Genomic DNA, 16655 nt, shown 5'->3' with positions numbered 1-16655 from the left:
ATGCTAGTTCTTCCTGGGTACTTTTCCAAAAATTCAATATGTAATCCAAAAATCTTAGCCATGTTATAATTTTACTATAATAAATTGATGGAAACACATATTCCCATTCCCATTGGGCTAGCACCAAATTGGCATAAATAGGTGCACATTTGGCCCCCATGGCTACCCCTGATATTTGAGGAAAACGTTCTCCCTCAAAACCTACAAAATTGTTATTCAACACCAAGTCCATTAATTCCACTAATAATTGTCTTTTAACATTGTCTAAATCGTTCTCCACCTTTAAGGTTTCCTGACATAATTTCAAACCTTCATTGTGTGGGATATCTATAAATAAGTTCATTACATCAATAGTGACAAATAAAAAATTATCTGGAATTACAGTATCCCTCAAAATCTGTAGACAATGCCATGAATCTTTTAGAACATGCACATAGTTGCTTAATAATGGTTTGCACCAGAAATGAATGTATGCAGCCATGGGTTCTGTTTTGGAGCCTGTTGCTGCCACAATAGGTCTACATGGTGGGTCTTGTAATTGTTTGTGGATTTTCAGAATCCCAAAGATATAAGGTGTCATAGGGGACTCAACAACCAAATATTTATATTCAATTGAATCCAATACTCCTTGAGTTAAAAAAATCATCATGACATTATTTCAGGAAACCTTAATGTTGGAGAACGATTTAGACAATGTTAAAAGACAATTATTAGTGGAATTAATGGACTTGGTGTGGAACAACAATTTTGTAGGTTTTGAGGGAGAATGTTTTCATCAAATATCAGGGGTAGCCATGGGGGCCAGATGTGCACCTATTTATGCCAATTTGGTGCTAGCCCAATGGGAACGGGAATGTGTGTTTCCATCAGTTTATTATAGCAAAATTATAAGATGGCTAAGATTTTTGGATGACATATTGATTTTTTGGAAAGGTACCCAGGAAGAACTAGCATATTTTATCACTTATCTTAACTCTACTATTTCATTTTTAAGGTTTACATACAAGGTAGCTGTACGGAGTATAGATTACCTTGACATAAGATTGGTATGGGACAGGACTAACAAGAAACTACAATCAATGATTTTTAGGAAGGAAACATATTGTAATTCCTTTCTCCACTACAACAGTTTCCATCTTATGCATCAAAAGAAAAGCATAGTTAAAGGACAAATGGTACAAATTTCAAGATTAACAAGCAATGACACTGATTTTAAGAATGAGATATATACATTAATTTGCATGTTTACAGACAGAGTATACCCATTTAAAATGTTGATTAAAACTAGAAATTATGTTATGCAGAACAGGAACAGATTTATTCCAATATTAAACACAGAATCAGGTGTTAATAACAACAACAACAAACAAGTTCTGTCAACTGATAGTATGTTAGTTCTCCCATACAAGGATGCCTTGACAATTGCATCCATAGTTTATAATACTTGGAAGACAATTTTTGATAAGGCACTATGAACATCCTAGTATTGTTTCCTAGAATTACCTATAGTAGGGGTCTTAACATTAAAAACTTATTAGAGAAGCAACACATAAAAACATTTATGGCCTGTAAATTTATTAATACAGGTCCATATGTTACAATTGATGGTTATTATTGTACCCTTCCATGTCCTGGTAAATGCAACTGCAACACCAAGATGGTGATCTACTTAGCTACCTGTATGTCCTGTCCTGTTTTCTATGTGGGTAAAACCACTAGGAAACTTAAGGAAAGGATATTAGAACATAGTAAAGACATCAAGAAAGAGAAAAAGAGAATGCATTATATATGCATTCTAAGAACTGTAATAATTAAAAAAAATTGTGTTCTTTGTCATCGACAGAGTGTTTGATTATGGTAGAGGTGGAGACTTGAACGTATATCTTGAGGAACTAGAGTTTGAGTGGCAACTAAGAACTATTGCCATTGTTTATCCTGGCATAAATGACAACATCTCATTAGCTGCGGTGTTGAAATTAACGGCACTGGAGTTTTGAAAATATTATATTCAAGGTCTGTTTATTCTGGTTCCTTGGTTCCCTAAATACATTCAGCACAATGTAGGCATATGTAGTGTAATCAGTGTGTATTTTTATTTAACATTTTTATCTAATATTTTAATCCAATAATTTTAAATTAGTTAATTTTAACTAAGTTAAAATAACATATTTATTTTATTAGCACTAGCACTTTATAACAATTTGTTATAAGTGAACTAATAAACATTCATGCATATTTAAATGCAATTTCTATTGAACACAGCACTTTGCTCATGCTAATGTACTGTCTTTTTAAATAAGTATTCATACATTTCTCTATTGCATTGGTCATGTGACTGTGTTAAGAAGTTTATTTAAGCTTGCAATTGAATTTTAACAGTTACTCTGATGAAGCCCTGGGAGCCACAGGGTGAAAGCACTTAGTCTTTTTCTGCAATAAAGTTTGTCAAGTGTTACCGTTCGGTATGAGTTTGGTGGCATTTTTTATTTTTATTTCACCAGTTTTGAGTTTCCACTCTTTTGGGTGGTTGTTTCTGTTATTTTTCATAGTTATCTATTCTATCTATACCCTGACCCCATGTGCAAAATGGGAAAAAGGGGTTGAGGATGGATGGAGTGATGGGTATGTGTGTGCAGCAGGGATGTGGGCATACAGAAGACCGCATGTCAATTCCCTACAAAAAATGCTTCATTGATGTGAATTTTAAGATTTTCTGTTTACTGTTTGAATTACAGGTTATTTTTCAAACTATTAGGATTTGTAAAATTGGGTGTTTTATTTTTAATGGGGGTAATAAATTACGGCCAATTTCAGATTTGTGCATGTGCATACAGGTAAGTTAAACAACAAAGTTCCTTCCTACATGCAAAGGAAGTGACCAAGCTGTTTATGCAAAATGTTGTCATTGCATTCAGTGCAGTATTCCTTTAACTGCAGTTAGGTATTTTATTAGATATTGTTCTATTATCCAGTATAAAGAACAGATATATGTTTGTTTGAATGTTTTGTCAGTTTTCCTGTTATAAAGTGACATTTTCAGAACCACGCTGCATGCAAGTTTGTAGGAATAATCATACGCCTGCCAGACACAGCTGTTTCATATTTAATTTCTTTGACTTGTAGGCCTTAAATGTGACATTCCAAGAAATGGTTTTGCTAAAATATATAAGAGAAAACAACTGCAGTTAAAATTAGATGGAAAAAATCAAAAGTTTTTTTTTATTTTAATCTTGCTCCAATGCAACTTTCCTAAAGAAGATGCACAAAATGTAATATTCCAAACCAAAGGAAGCATAACCTAATCTGAAGAACTAACATGGTATTTTGGATTTAGCTGCTGGACTTCCTTTTGTGAATGGCTGGCTACTGATACTAGTTCCGTTCTCTGTGGTTACACTGTTACGCTTTCTATAGCTGATATATTCTTCAACCTGAGGTGAACTCATACCTCTCAACTTCTATGCAGAAGAATTCTGGACAAAGCCAAAAATAATTGGGTGGGAGAGCCAAAATCAGGGACAGTTTTTAAAGATTATTCTATTCTATAAAGTTAACAAAACAACAGGTTTTGAATCAGTGCCTTTGTAAACAAGCTGTGTGAAGTGCAAATGACTAGCTTTACTGATTGACAGTAATTCTCAATGATTTACCCTAAGGTCAAACATTCTAAGAGGAACAGGGCAAAAATATGAGGCAAAAACCATGACAGTTGAGATGCATGTGTGAAATGTGTACATGTGTTACATCTTGCTTGCACTCCTCTAAGAAAGATTTGTTTCCAAAAACATACTGAATCATCCACATTCAATAACGCCTAAATGGCCCATTTACACCATTGCATGTCACTGTGCAACGCGCACATGATAGTGCATTGTTTTGAATTCAATAAGCAGTGCACAGCGTCTCACAAACAAGGTAAACATCGTGGCATGCTAATTACAGCATAAGCAGCTGAAGTGTGTGCTAATCAACCAATCCAAGATGGATGTGCTGTTCGACAACCTATAAAGCAACCGTGCAGAGTCAGTGCTGGTTTTCCCTGCAAATTCCAAAACCTACTGGAATACAGCAATAAAACTAGGCTACACAGAAAGAATGTTAGGGCTGCTGTTGCTTTAATTCATGTCTATGTACAACAGGCTGAATTCTATGTTGCTGCTGCTAATAAACCAAGGCCAAGAAGGAGAAAAGTTTTCAGACCTTATTTAACTTATCATAACCTACATGATGTGGAAAGATACATGGTGGATAGAGACACACTACAGGAACTCTGCAACCTCTGTTTTCCTCAACTTAGAGCCAAGGCAAACTGAAAGGAACCCAGCTCAGTGGAAATAAAGGTATATGTAGCACTTAGAATCTTACCACAGTTACCTTTCAGAGACCAATGGGGGACATGCTGAGTGTGTCACAGGCATCAGCATCCAGGATCCTCCATCGATTCCTGACTGCTTTGCTCCACCATGCCAGTGACAACATATATTTTCCTCGTACTCCTGAGGATAGGGCCAGACATATGCAGGAGTTCTATCATGTAGCAGACTACCTTGAAGTACTGGGTGCCATATATTACACAGATGTAGAAATTTAGGCAACATCCAGGGAATAGGGTGGGCTCTATATCAAGAGCTTCCACTCTATTAACTGCCAAGTCATATGTAATGCCAAGGGAATCACCTTGAATATGTGTGTGGCAACCCTGGCAGTTGCCACGACTGACATTTTTTGCATACCTCCGAACTGCATCAGATGTTCACTGGGGAGGGGATATCCCATGGGGTTATTTACTGGGGGATGCAGGTTATGCACACCATGGCTGATGACACCCATCAGAAATGCACACACACCCACTGAAGAATGCCATAATGAGGCACATGCTCAAACCAGAAATATCATAGACCATGTGTTTGGGCTGCTAAACTTGCAGGTCCAGTGCCTAGATACATCTAGAGGGGGCTCTGCAGTACAGTGCACAGACATGTACTAAAAATTCACAGTATTTGCTATGCTACATAACATCATCCTGAGAAAACAGCTTCAGTAGGATCAGCAAGGGGATGGTGCGCACATCCCACCACCAATGCCATGGACACCACAGCCACATGCAAATGAGGAGTCAGAGGGAGAACCACTAGCTACTGTAGGTTTAGGCAGATGTAGGTGTGTTCAATATGCCCTCTCATTAGTTAAGAGACAATGCATAGCACACTCACTCGCCACCTAAAGGCCTAAAATCTTCCTCCTATGCACATGCATTTACTAGCATTGATATAGTCAACTCTCACAAACTTTACCTACCCATGTATTGGCTGTGTAGTGCTTGCATCAGACAGAGTCAGCCCTGAACTAAAACTATTGCATCTGCTGCAATTACAAGGTAAGTATTGAACCTGGAGTGTATTATGTAATGATATGAATGACTGGCATATCCTTGTATTTCATTACTTGGTACTGTAAGCAAGTAAAAGATGGGAGATTTGTACAGAAATTACCTTAACATGTGACAGCAGAGACTTATGTGACTTACATCTGTCCATTTTTAAGTAGTAGGCCTCAGGCATAAAAGAGTCACACAGTCATACCTCTCAAAAGTACTGATGATCACTGCATGCCCTCAGTTTAGCACCATATGTTTGTCCTGAAAAATCATTAAAGAAATAAGTTAGAAAGTATTGATGCACATTGCATTTTCAGACTTCACAACTCTCACAAGATCATTCACAATCAAGTATATGTGTTTTTGTGGTTCATTACTCCTTGAAGGCTATGGCTGAGACGTCAGAGGGAAAGAGCTTAATACATTAAAGCTTTTGGATTACTGACCGGTTGTAATTTATTATTCTTTGGTGCTTGGTAGCTGCTGTTGTTCGTTCTTCATTGTCAGTGGGCCACAACTTCATTTAGCATGTATTTTTTGTGATACTGTTGATGGTACGCAAATGTCTTTAGACAATTTTCTAGCCAATTCTACAGACCGTGTAGACCGTAGTCTACAACAAAGAAATGTGGCTGGTAATGGTCCTAAACTACATACAGCATGGGAGAGATGGGAAGAAGAAAGGAATAAACGTTGCTTCAACCTATTCAACAACATGGGTTAGAAGCTTCCTTCACTGAAGAAAGTAAGTCTCTGTTTGATTAACTAGAGAAGTGTATGTGGAAAGAGACTGCAACTTTCTTTAATTTATCTGGTTTACAGAAGTATATTGATTTGGATATCACACCCTGTGGATTGAGAATTTATAAAGACCATACCCTTCCGTTCAATTTGGAAAAAGAAACTGACATTGCATTTCATAAACGATGGGTGGCAGCTGCACATAAGTGTGCATCCGAATGGGTGAACATTCTCATCAAATGGGATAGGGTTAGACAAAAGGAACTGAGAGCCGAGATTAAAATGGTATGTGAAAACTTATCGTCTGGAGCCTCTGCTCATCTGCTTGATGACTTTTTGGTTGATATTAACATCAGACTGAGAGAAACAGAACTGGTTGAGAGAAAGAAAGGGAAACTACTCCAGGACCTTCATGACTACGAGAATTGCAAAGCTTTCATCTCCAGAGCCAACAGAAGGAGGACATGTAATCACGTAAGATTTCAAAAAGAAGGTGGGGATGTTCATCACTATAACTCATCCTTTTCAGCTTTGTAGGGACAGAACACCTCTTTTGAGGAGGACTTAGGTCATAATGTAGAATTTCCCGCCTTACCGGCAGCGCAGCATCTGGAACAACTTTGCCAGACTTTTTGTCATGACTCTACAAATTATAGAGGAGGAAAACAGGGAAGGAAATACCAACGTGAACCACAGGGACAAGCCCAGAGAGATCAACAGAGGGGCTACAAGAGAGGTAAATGTGGCTTTCTCTTTCCATTTACTTCCAGAGACTATGTGGCTAATTTGTCCGGACACTTGTTTTCTGATTTAGAATATGCAGCCTTGAACCGCGGACTGAAGTTCATACCAACTGTGTTACTGCGTATGCATGACACATTAAATGTGATGTCTTTAAATTTAGCAGAAAACTTCATTTGAAAAGCTATTTTCACATTATTAAAGATGACACTATAACGTCTTTGTCTGAAGATAGTCTTGATACTTAGTTTGAAAGTTTTTATACTTGTAATTCGGATGTTGCATGTAATGCATATTGTAGATTGGATACTGACTATGTTACATATAAAAGCTGCTTTATGCCATCTGTTTTGAATGAGGATGTTGTGCATTTTTCAAATTTACTGAATTTTGCCATCGAAGGTTCATACGAGTTTATAAAAAATAAATCTGGAATTAAGTATAATTTATCTCTGGGTGAGTGGAAAGCTCTCCAGACTCTTAGTACGATGCAGGACATCATACTTAAACCCTCAGATAAAGGGAATAAACTTATTGAAATGCACTATTTGCAGTATCTGGCTATGTGTAAGGAACATTTGAGTGACAGCAGTGTTTATGAAAAAACTGATATATCTGCTTATAACAATGCTATTTTTAATTATGTTAAATTACTTAAAGGACACCGATTGGGATATTTTACTGAAATGGATATTAATAAGAAGTTTAATGTTGAAGGTTGGAGGATGGCCCTATTTTACTGTCTTCCTAAAATACATAAATGTCTTTCACAACCTTCGGGGAGACCTATAATCTCGGGTTGTGAATATTTTTTGAATAAAATAGGGCTCTTTTTACATAGTTACTTGTTACCTATAGTGAAGACTTTACCATCATATATTCGTGATATATTTGATTTTTAGATAAAATAAAGAATGTTGAATGGAATAATCAAATGTATTGGATTACACTAGATGTGAAGAGCCTTTATACGAACATTCGGCATGAATTTGGGATTGAGGCTCTTAAATTCTTTTAAGGCAGTAGTCCATCTACTGAATATATAGTAGAACTTATATATTTTTGTCTAACTCATACGTTTTTTGAGTTTAATAATAATTTATACAGACACAAAAAGGAGACAGCCATGGGGGCAGCTTTGCCCCCATGTATGCCAATTTGAGTATGGGCCTCTTTGAGACTGAACATTTGTATAGAAATTATTTTTTCCGTAAGTATGTTATTAGATATTATAGGTTTATCGATGACCTAATATTCTTGGTACAAGTGGGTCAAGATTTAGTTGAAAATTTTGTTTCTGAGTTACATAATAGTAGATTCCATTTAGAATTTGATGGCCTTAATATAGGGACCCAAATATATTTCCTGGATGGCACATTGAGTATTGTGGAAGGAAAAAATTTATATACATCAGTTAATAGGAAATTTGAAGAAGGAACACAGTTTGTACATGGACAGAGTTGTCACCCCCCCATACCTTAGAGGCATTGCCCTTTGGTGAAGTCCTTAGGATTTCTAGCTTATGTAATAATGATTATGATTTTAAACGAGAACTGAGTAAAACTATTGAGATGTTTGGGCGAAGAGGGTATAGTAATGAGATGATTGATAAAATCTGTAAAAAAATTCTTTGGAAGTAATAATAAAAAGGGAAGTAGTGATGTAAATAAGTTACCCATTACTTAATAATAAAAGGGGAAATAGTGATGTAAATAAGTTACCCATTACTTCCTTAAATAATAGGACTAAAGAACAGCTTGATACCATCTACTTTGTAACTACATACAGCTGTCTGAGTACTGAGATGATACAGCAGGTGAGGTATTATTGAGTTTGATACCATCTACTTTGTAACTACATACAGCTGTCAGAGTACCGACATGATACAGCAGGTGAGGTATTACTGGATTTGATACCATCTACTTTGTAACTACCTACAGCTGTTTTGAGTACCGAGATGATACAGCAGGTGAGGTATTATTGGGTTTGATACCATCTACTTTGTAACTACATACAGCTGTCTGAGTACTGAGATGATACAGCAGGTGAGGTATTATTGAGTCTGATACCATCTACTTTGTAACTACATACAGCTGTCTGAGTACTGAGATGATACAGCAGGTGAGATATTATTGGGTTTGATACCATCTACTTTGTAACTACCTACAGCTGTTTTGAGTACCGAGATGATACAGCAGGTGAGGTATTATTGGGTTTGATACCATCTACTTTGTAACTACATACAGCTGTCTAAGTACCGAGATGATACAGCAGGTGAGGTATTATTGGGTTTGATACCATCTACTTTGTAACTACATACAGCTGTCTGAGTACCAAGATGATACAACAGGTGAGGTATTATTGGGTTTGATACCATCTACTTTGTAACTACATACAGCTGTCTAAGTACAGAGATGATACAGCAGGTGAGGTATTATTGGGTTTGATACCATCTACTTTGTAACTACATACAGCTGTCTGAGTACCGAGATGATACAGCAGGTGAGGTATTAGTGGGTTTGATACCATCTGCTTTGTAACTACATACAGCTGTCTGAGTACCAAGATGATACAGCAGGTGAGGTATTATTGGGTCTGATACCATCTACTTTGTAACTACATACAGCTGTTTGTGTATTGAGATGATACAGCAGGTGAGGTATTATTGGGTTTGATACCATCTACTTTGTAACTACATACAGCTGTTTGAGTACTGAGATGATACAGCAGGTGAGGTATTATTGGGTTTGATACCATCTACTTTGTAACTACATACAGCTGTCTGAGTACTGAGATGATACAGCAGGTGAGGTATTATTGGGTTTGATACCATCTACTTTGTAACTACATACAGCTGTCTGAGTACCGAGATGATACAGCAGGTGAGGTATTATTGGGTTTGATACCATCTACTTTGTAACTACATACAGCTGTCTGAGTACTGAGATGATACAGCAGGTAAGGTATTACTGGGTTTGATACCATCTACTTTGTAACTACATACAGCTGTTTGAGTACTGAGATGATACAGCAGGTGAGGTATTATTGGGTTTGATACCATCTACTTTGTAACTACATACAGCTGTCTAATTACCGAGATGATACAGCAGGTGAGGTATTATTGGGTTTGATACCATCTACTTTGTAACTACATACAGCTGTCTGAGTACCGAGATGATACAACCGGTGAGGTGTTATTGGGTTTGATACCATCTACTTTGTAACTACATACAGCTGTCTGAGTACTGAGATGATACAGCAGGTGAGGTATTATTGGGTTTGATACCATCTACTTTGTAACTACATAGAGCTGTTTGAGTACCAAGATGATACAACAGGTGAGGTATTATTGGGAATGTTTTGTTCCCTCGGAAATGTGGCTGTATGGTTGAAAGAAAAACTGGGAATTACCTTTAGAAGAGGCAAAAATATTAAGAATTTCTTAGTAAGGTGCAAATGTACTATGCCTTCCATGTATTTAGAACATAGAGTAATATCAAGTGGGACATCAGCGTGGTAGGTGTAAGGCATGTAAGTTTGTGGTTAGGAGCTTTCCACAAATTAATAATATATTTTTTAACACATGGGATCATTTTACATGTAACTCTGAGGGAGTTATCTATGCCCTCAGATACCCCAGTAACCAATCTTATATTGGTGAGACAGAGGTCATTTAAAGTTAGACTGATGGAACATGCAAGGGATATCAGTAATAGGAAAAAAGAAAGTTCTGTTGCAATGCATTTTAAGAAATGTCATCAAGGCAGTAATGAGGGGTTAAAAGGAACGGCGCTAGAGAAAATCGGTGTATCTCAATTTGATGTAAATAATTTTAAAAAACAGTTACTATTTAAAGAATCTATTTATATTTTAAAGTTTGGTAATTTATACCCTCATGGGTTAAATGAGGAATTGAACTGGAGAGTATTAATTTAGTTTTTTTACTGTTTTATTGTATTGTTTAATTTTTTTAATTTTTTAAGTGGATAATTAATTAATTATTGCTTGCTGCTATTATATAAAGTATATGTGTTTTTGTGGTTCTTTACTCCTTGAAGGCTATGGCCAAGATGTCAGAGGGAAAGAGCTTAATACATTAAAGCTTTTGGATTACTGACCGATTGTAATTTATTATTCTTTGGTGCTTGGTAGCTGCTATCATTCACAATCAAGTTGGGAAATTTTCATGCTATCAACTGTCTAACTTTCTAAGGCCAATAAAAGTCAAAGGTACAATTACCAGTTCAGCACCACAAATGCAGATATACTAAGCACTAAGTCAGCTATGCACCCTCAGCATCAGACACAAAGCTTATGTATCGCTGAATCCAAAAGATACAAACCAGGGATATAGCACAGTTATCTTCAATTGCACAGGGTGTTGTGTGTGTGTTTGTATGTGGATGGGGTGGACAGGAAGCCTAAGCTGGCACAAAAGGTTGATGAGTGTGTGTGAGTAAGGAAGAGAAGCAGGTTAACATTTGGATAAGCCAACAAATGACCAGTGAGACAAAATGAGTTTTAAGCTGCATGGCTGAACCATGTAACTGTTGCATGTGTGTGTCTGTAGTGGTCCTCCAGGTGAAATTTGTGTGTGAATATTTGCTTGAACACAACCAAGCTCTGTGATAACTCCATGTCTTGGTATATCAGACATGTGTGAGCTATACATGTTAAAGGTGGCAGTTCATTGTTGTCATCCCCAAACACAAGAACTGGCTCAGCCAGGAGTTGCACTGGAATATCCATGCCCACAGTCAAATGGACTGCTGTTACCTGAATGTGACTGATATCTGCTGGATGAGCTTCCTTCACGAGGGCACTCAGGACCATGACCCTATGGCCTGCAACATCTCGGTGTTGACAGCTCACCCACTGATGGAGCAGTGGAAGTGCAGGCACTATGGGAGAGTGATTGGGCATGGCCATGTTGGCTAACAGTAGATGATACTGTAACAGCGACATTTGTGCTGTAACAGAGATCTGGTTCAAGGCAGCAGGAAGCACCCCTGCACTACCAGGCTATAACTCATTCCGCACCTTTCAACCCTAAAACTTGGACCAAAACCTCAAAGGTGGTGGTATTTCCATATTCATAAAGATGCACACACCTCCAGACTGGTAGCCCAGCATAATGCATTAGAGATATTTCAGGTGCAGCTAACATTAGTTAAGACAGCAATTCAGGTTGTATCCTCTTACACATCCCCAATCATGTCCCAAGACACTCACTCCACATTCCTAAGCACCATGGAGAATATTAGGGTCCAACCTAATGCACTTATACTGAGCAACTTCAACTACCCCTCCACTAACTGGGAGAACTACTCATGTACCAATACACTTGCCCAGCATTTCCTGGAATTCAGTAATTCCAATGCCCTGGACCAGCTTGATCTTACCCCCACTAGAGGTAGCAACATCCTTGATGTGGTCATTACTTAAATGGGTGACCATTGCTCTACAGCAATAGTCAACACCTCCCTGGTTAGATCCCACTACAAGCTAATCACCTTGGAAATCCACATACTTCCTTCCCTCCCTGCAAAACTAACCACCATGAAAAACTTCTCCAAACCTAACTATGGGCTCCTAAGAACAGAGGTGGCTAACTTCATGGCACCCATGCAAATGGAGAATAGTTGCATGACCACTGAATCATACACCAATGCACTGTATGAACACGTACACAAATGCATGGATCTTGTCATACGCAATAGAATCAAGACGCTCTTCTCCCAAAAAAGGAAGCCAATCTGGTGGTCCCCTGCCATAAACAATCTCTACAACAGAAGGAGGAAACTGATGCGGAATAAGATGAAGTCCCAAGACTGGAAAAACCTCCTTATCAACCTCAACAAAAAGTTGAGATCCCTCATCAAATCCTCTAAAACTAGCTATGAAAACAGAATTGCAGCAGTTAGTAAAGACAACCACAAGGCCTTCTATAGTTATGTACAGAACCTCCATGGCGATACCCAGATTTGCTCTGAGCTACTGCACAATGCTACTTCCTATACTGTGCCAACAGCTATTGCCAATATACCGTCCAACAGATTCAGTGCCAACGTTTCCCCTCTACCCCCAAAGGACCAATCACAATACCAGTAGATTGCCAGGCACCCAGTAATACTGCTGCATAGGTTAAAACAGCACTGTCCAAAGCCAAGAATACAGCTTCTGTGGGACCTTGCAATATCCCTGGTTGTGTTCTACATGAACTACAGAGTGAACTGGCACCTCACATGTGTGCCCTGTTCAATCAGAGCCTCAACTCAGGCTTTGTCCCTACCGAATTGCGCACTGCTATAGCCATCCCTCTCCACAAAGAAGGAACACTACAGACCCTGGGAACTATCACCTCATTAGCCTGACAAGTCTGATATGCAAAGCTATGAAATGCATCATCATGGACCTAATAAACAAGGATATAGGGAATCTCCAAACTCTGGATCCCACACAGTTTGGTTTTGTGAAGGGTAGATCATGCCTGGCCAACTTGGTCGACTTCTTTGAGTCAGTCACCAGACCTGTGGATGAAGGCAAGGTGGTTCATACAGCCTACCTTGATCTGGACAAGGCCTTTGATACCATTTCCCACTCAGTAATCATAGAAAAACTCACTAAGCTAGGCATCAATACCTATATCACTAGGTGGGTTGCAATCTGGCTCCCAGATAGAACCCACAGTGTGAAAGTAGCTGACTCCAAGTCAGACTGCCGACCAGTCACAAGTGGAGTCCCACAAGGATTGGTCCTGAGTCCTCTCCTGTTTGGTATCTACTTCTCAGAAGTCCAGTCCAACACGAAGGGACTCTGGCTGACAAAGTTTGCAGATGATTGCAAGTTGGGAGTCATTATTAACTCCCCTAGTGATGTTGACATCCTACAGAACGACCTCACTGAACCCAGCAACTGGTGTCAGAACCATGGTCTTAAGCTCAATGCCAAAAAAAAATTGTCATCATCCCCTTTGGGAAAAACACAGTTCCCATGAACTACCACATAGATGGTAGTCCACTGAACACTGAAGGAATTATAATAAATCTGGGAACACAGGTTGACAGCAACCTCTCTTTTGACCACCACACTGTCACTGTGGTCAGAAAGTCCTTCTATGTGGCACATCTCATTACTAAAGGTTTTGAATCCAGGAAGAAAGAGGTCATTGTCCCCCTCTACTCTTCTCTCATTAGCCCAGTCATAGAGTACAATACCCCATTTGGCATGTCCTCACTAGACACCTGCAACAACTGGAGAGGCCACAAAAGTACCTCACAAAGAGGATCCTAGGCCTTAAACACTTGTCCTATATGGACAGACTAAAAAAACTCCAACTATTCTCTGTTTCATATCACCTACTTAGAGGCAATCCCTGCTTGACTAATAAAGCCATTTCTGACTCACCTCTGTTAGAAATGCTACATCTAAAGAAATGCCAATCCCTCCACACCACATGCTCCAGAGACCTCAACCTCATTACCACAATCAACAGAACATTCTGGAGATAGAGGTTCATAACCCAGAGACTGCCCATGCTATGGAATAGACTTCCCATACATGTCAAACAGAGCACCTCACTGGCCCCCTTCTAGAGAAATCTTGATGAATAGATGGGAAATAGAAAATTAACCCGTGGATCACTCCACTGGCACTACTCAACAGAGGTACTGGAAACTAAGGTAGGGTGGCACGTTGACGGGGTAATCCTTGGGCTAGGCTTGTAAAGGCTCCAGGGTCATTAACCTATTACACACCTATGAACCTATGTGGCTGACCTGGGTCTACCTGTGAATATTGAAAGCTGAGATGATCGAAGACCACATGGTTGTGACTAAATAAATAACAGCAAAAAAAAAGATCAACAAAGATCTTCCCAGGGTAAGTAATCTGTTGGCTGAGAAGGCAAACTTTGCCCTTTTCCTAACTGTAGTGCTATCTTGGAGTTGGTATATTTAGTTGCAGGTGTGGGGCATGCATTCCCCCACCTGTGTGAGTTGAACCTGGTGCGGGTTAAGTTTTGTGAGCTTTTGAATAAGTGATTACTTACCCTGGGAAGACCTTTATTGATCCGGTCTTTCACTGTACTGGGCTTTTGTTCATTTTGACTCAGCAATGAGGTCTTCAATCTTCTGGGGTTTTGATGTTCTGAAGTAGACCCAGCTGACCTAAGACTATAATGATGCCATTCCCCTCCCAGCAGATGTTTCTTCACAGACACCACTCATTCCATCACAGACACCCCTCTTTCCAATGTGTCATTCATCCAATCCATTGATTCGGCAGTATCCATGCCCAAGTCAAATGTACTGCTGTTACCTGAATGTGACTGATGTCTGCTGAATGAGCTTCCTTCACAAGGACACCCAGGACCATGAACCCATGACCTGCAATGTCTGGATGTGGATAGCTCACTCACTGATAGAGCAATGGAAGTACTGGCACTATGGGAGAGTGATTCGGCATGGCCATGTTGGTTAACAGCAGATGATGTGGCTGACCTACCTAAGGTTTTGCTGTTCTCTTGCCCTTATGAGGAACTTTTCCTTTCCCTTTTTCTAAAGGAAAATACAAATTATGTTCAGCAGTATTATGTTGCCTTACTGGGCTTCTTAAAAAGGGAAATTCTTCTACTACAAAATTATTCCCTTCAGTATTACGGACAGGGTAACTGTTATCCTGATGGCCCCTAGTTTGCTTTCTTGTAAAAGCAACTCCTTGTCCTGTTGATAATAAGAGTACCTTGAAAAATATTTTTTTAGTCCTTTTCTCCCTTTAAATTTAAGGGGATAGGCAACCATATTAGCATACTGCTTCAACTCTCTTACTCACTTTTTTGCTTACACTTAACAATTTCATCACAATTCTAGTCAATTAAAAAACTATCATAAACAGTCTTACAATAATCAAATAATGAATCATTTGTAAATGCAAGAAAATGCAATGTAAGGTGAAACAATGAAGCCACAGAGGGAGATTCAAACCAACAAGTTTATTCAGTTATAACATTAACGTCAACAAAATTCATTGTCACAATTCGTTTTCATTTAAAGTTACTTCGTCAGATGTGGGCATGCAATACATTCTTATCCAAATCATTTGTAATAATCTTGGTTAAATTATCAGCTTCATACAGCAAAATATTAGTTTTTCTTTTGTTGTACTTAATACTCAATTGCATTAATTCAATACTATGTTTATCAAGTAAATCAGTAAATTCTTTAATCATTTTATCATGATACTCTAACCAATTTAGGAATTAGAAAGTCCACAAACCCTGTCCTTTTTTTTAATAGATTCCTCAAGATACACATTGTCTGACTTGAGGTTCCTTAATTTAAACAAAATTTTCTCCAAAGAGAATAGGCCATCTCTTACAGGACTCATATTCGTGTTCTTACTGTTTGAGTTATTTTTAACTTTCAACATATTATGGAAAATATCATGGTCCAAATGGGAGTCTGGCCAATGGTTAAAGTCTTCACGATTATTAAATATGTGCCCTCTTACACCATCAAATTACTTTAAGAAGATCTACCTTTAATAAATTCATATTGATTCAAATCCCTGATATCCATTGTGATGATATGAGGTAGTGCCATCCGTGCCAGGTAAGGTTGGGCAGAGCATGTGTGACATATGCCAGCATAGCTAGCTGGAGTTTTGTAAAGAATTGTATGTCATTTGACTATCACATCGATTTGTACAAATGCTTATGTTAAAAATGCATTTGTAAAGCTGCTTGTGTTAAAAATGCATCAGCAGTGTGCCCTGCTGAGCAGAAAATAGATATACA

Source organism: Protopterus annectens, chromosome 3.part1 (genome assembly GCF_019279795.1).
Source record: "Protopterus annectens isolate FY-2018-M chromosome 3.part1, PAN1.0, whole genome shotgun sequence".
NCBI classification, from domain to species: domain Eukaryota; kingdom Metazoa; phylum Chordata; order Ceratodontiformes; family Protopteridae; genus Protopterus; species Protopterus annectens.
The sequence above is the reverse complement of the archived record's forward strand: the minus strand, read 5'-3'. Positions refer to the sequence as shown.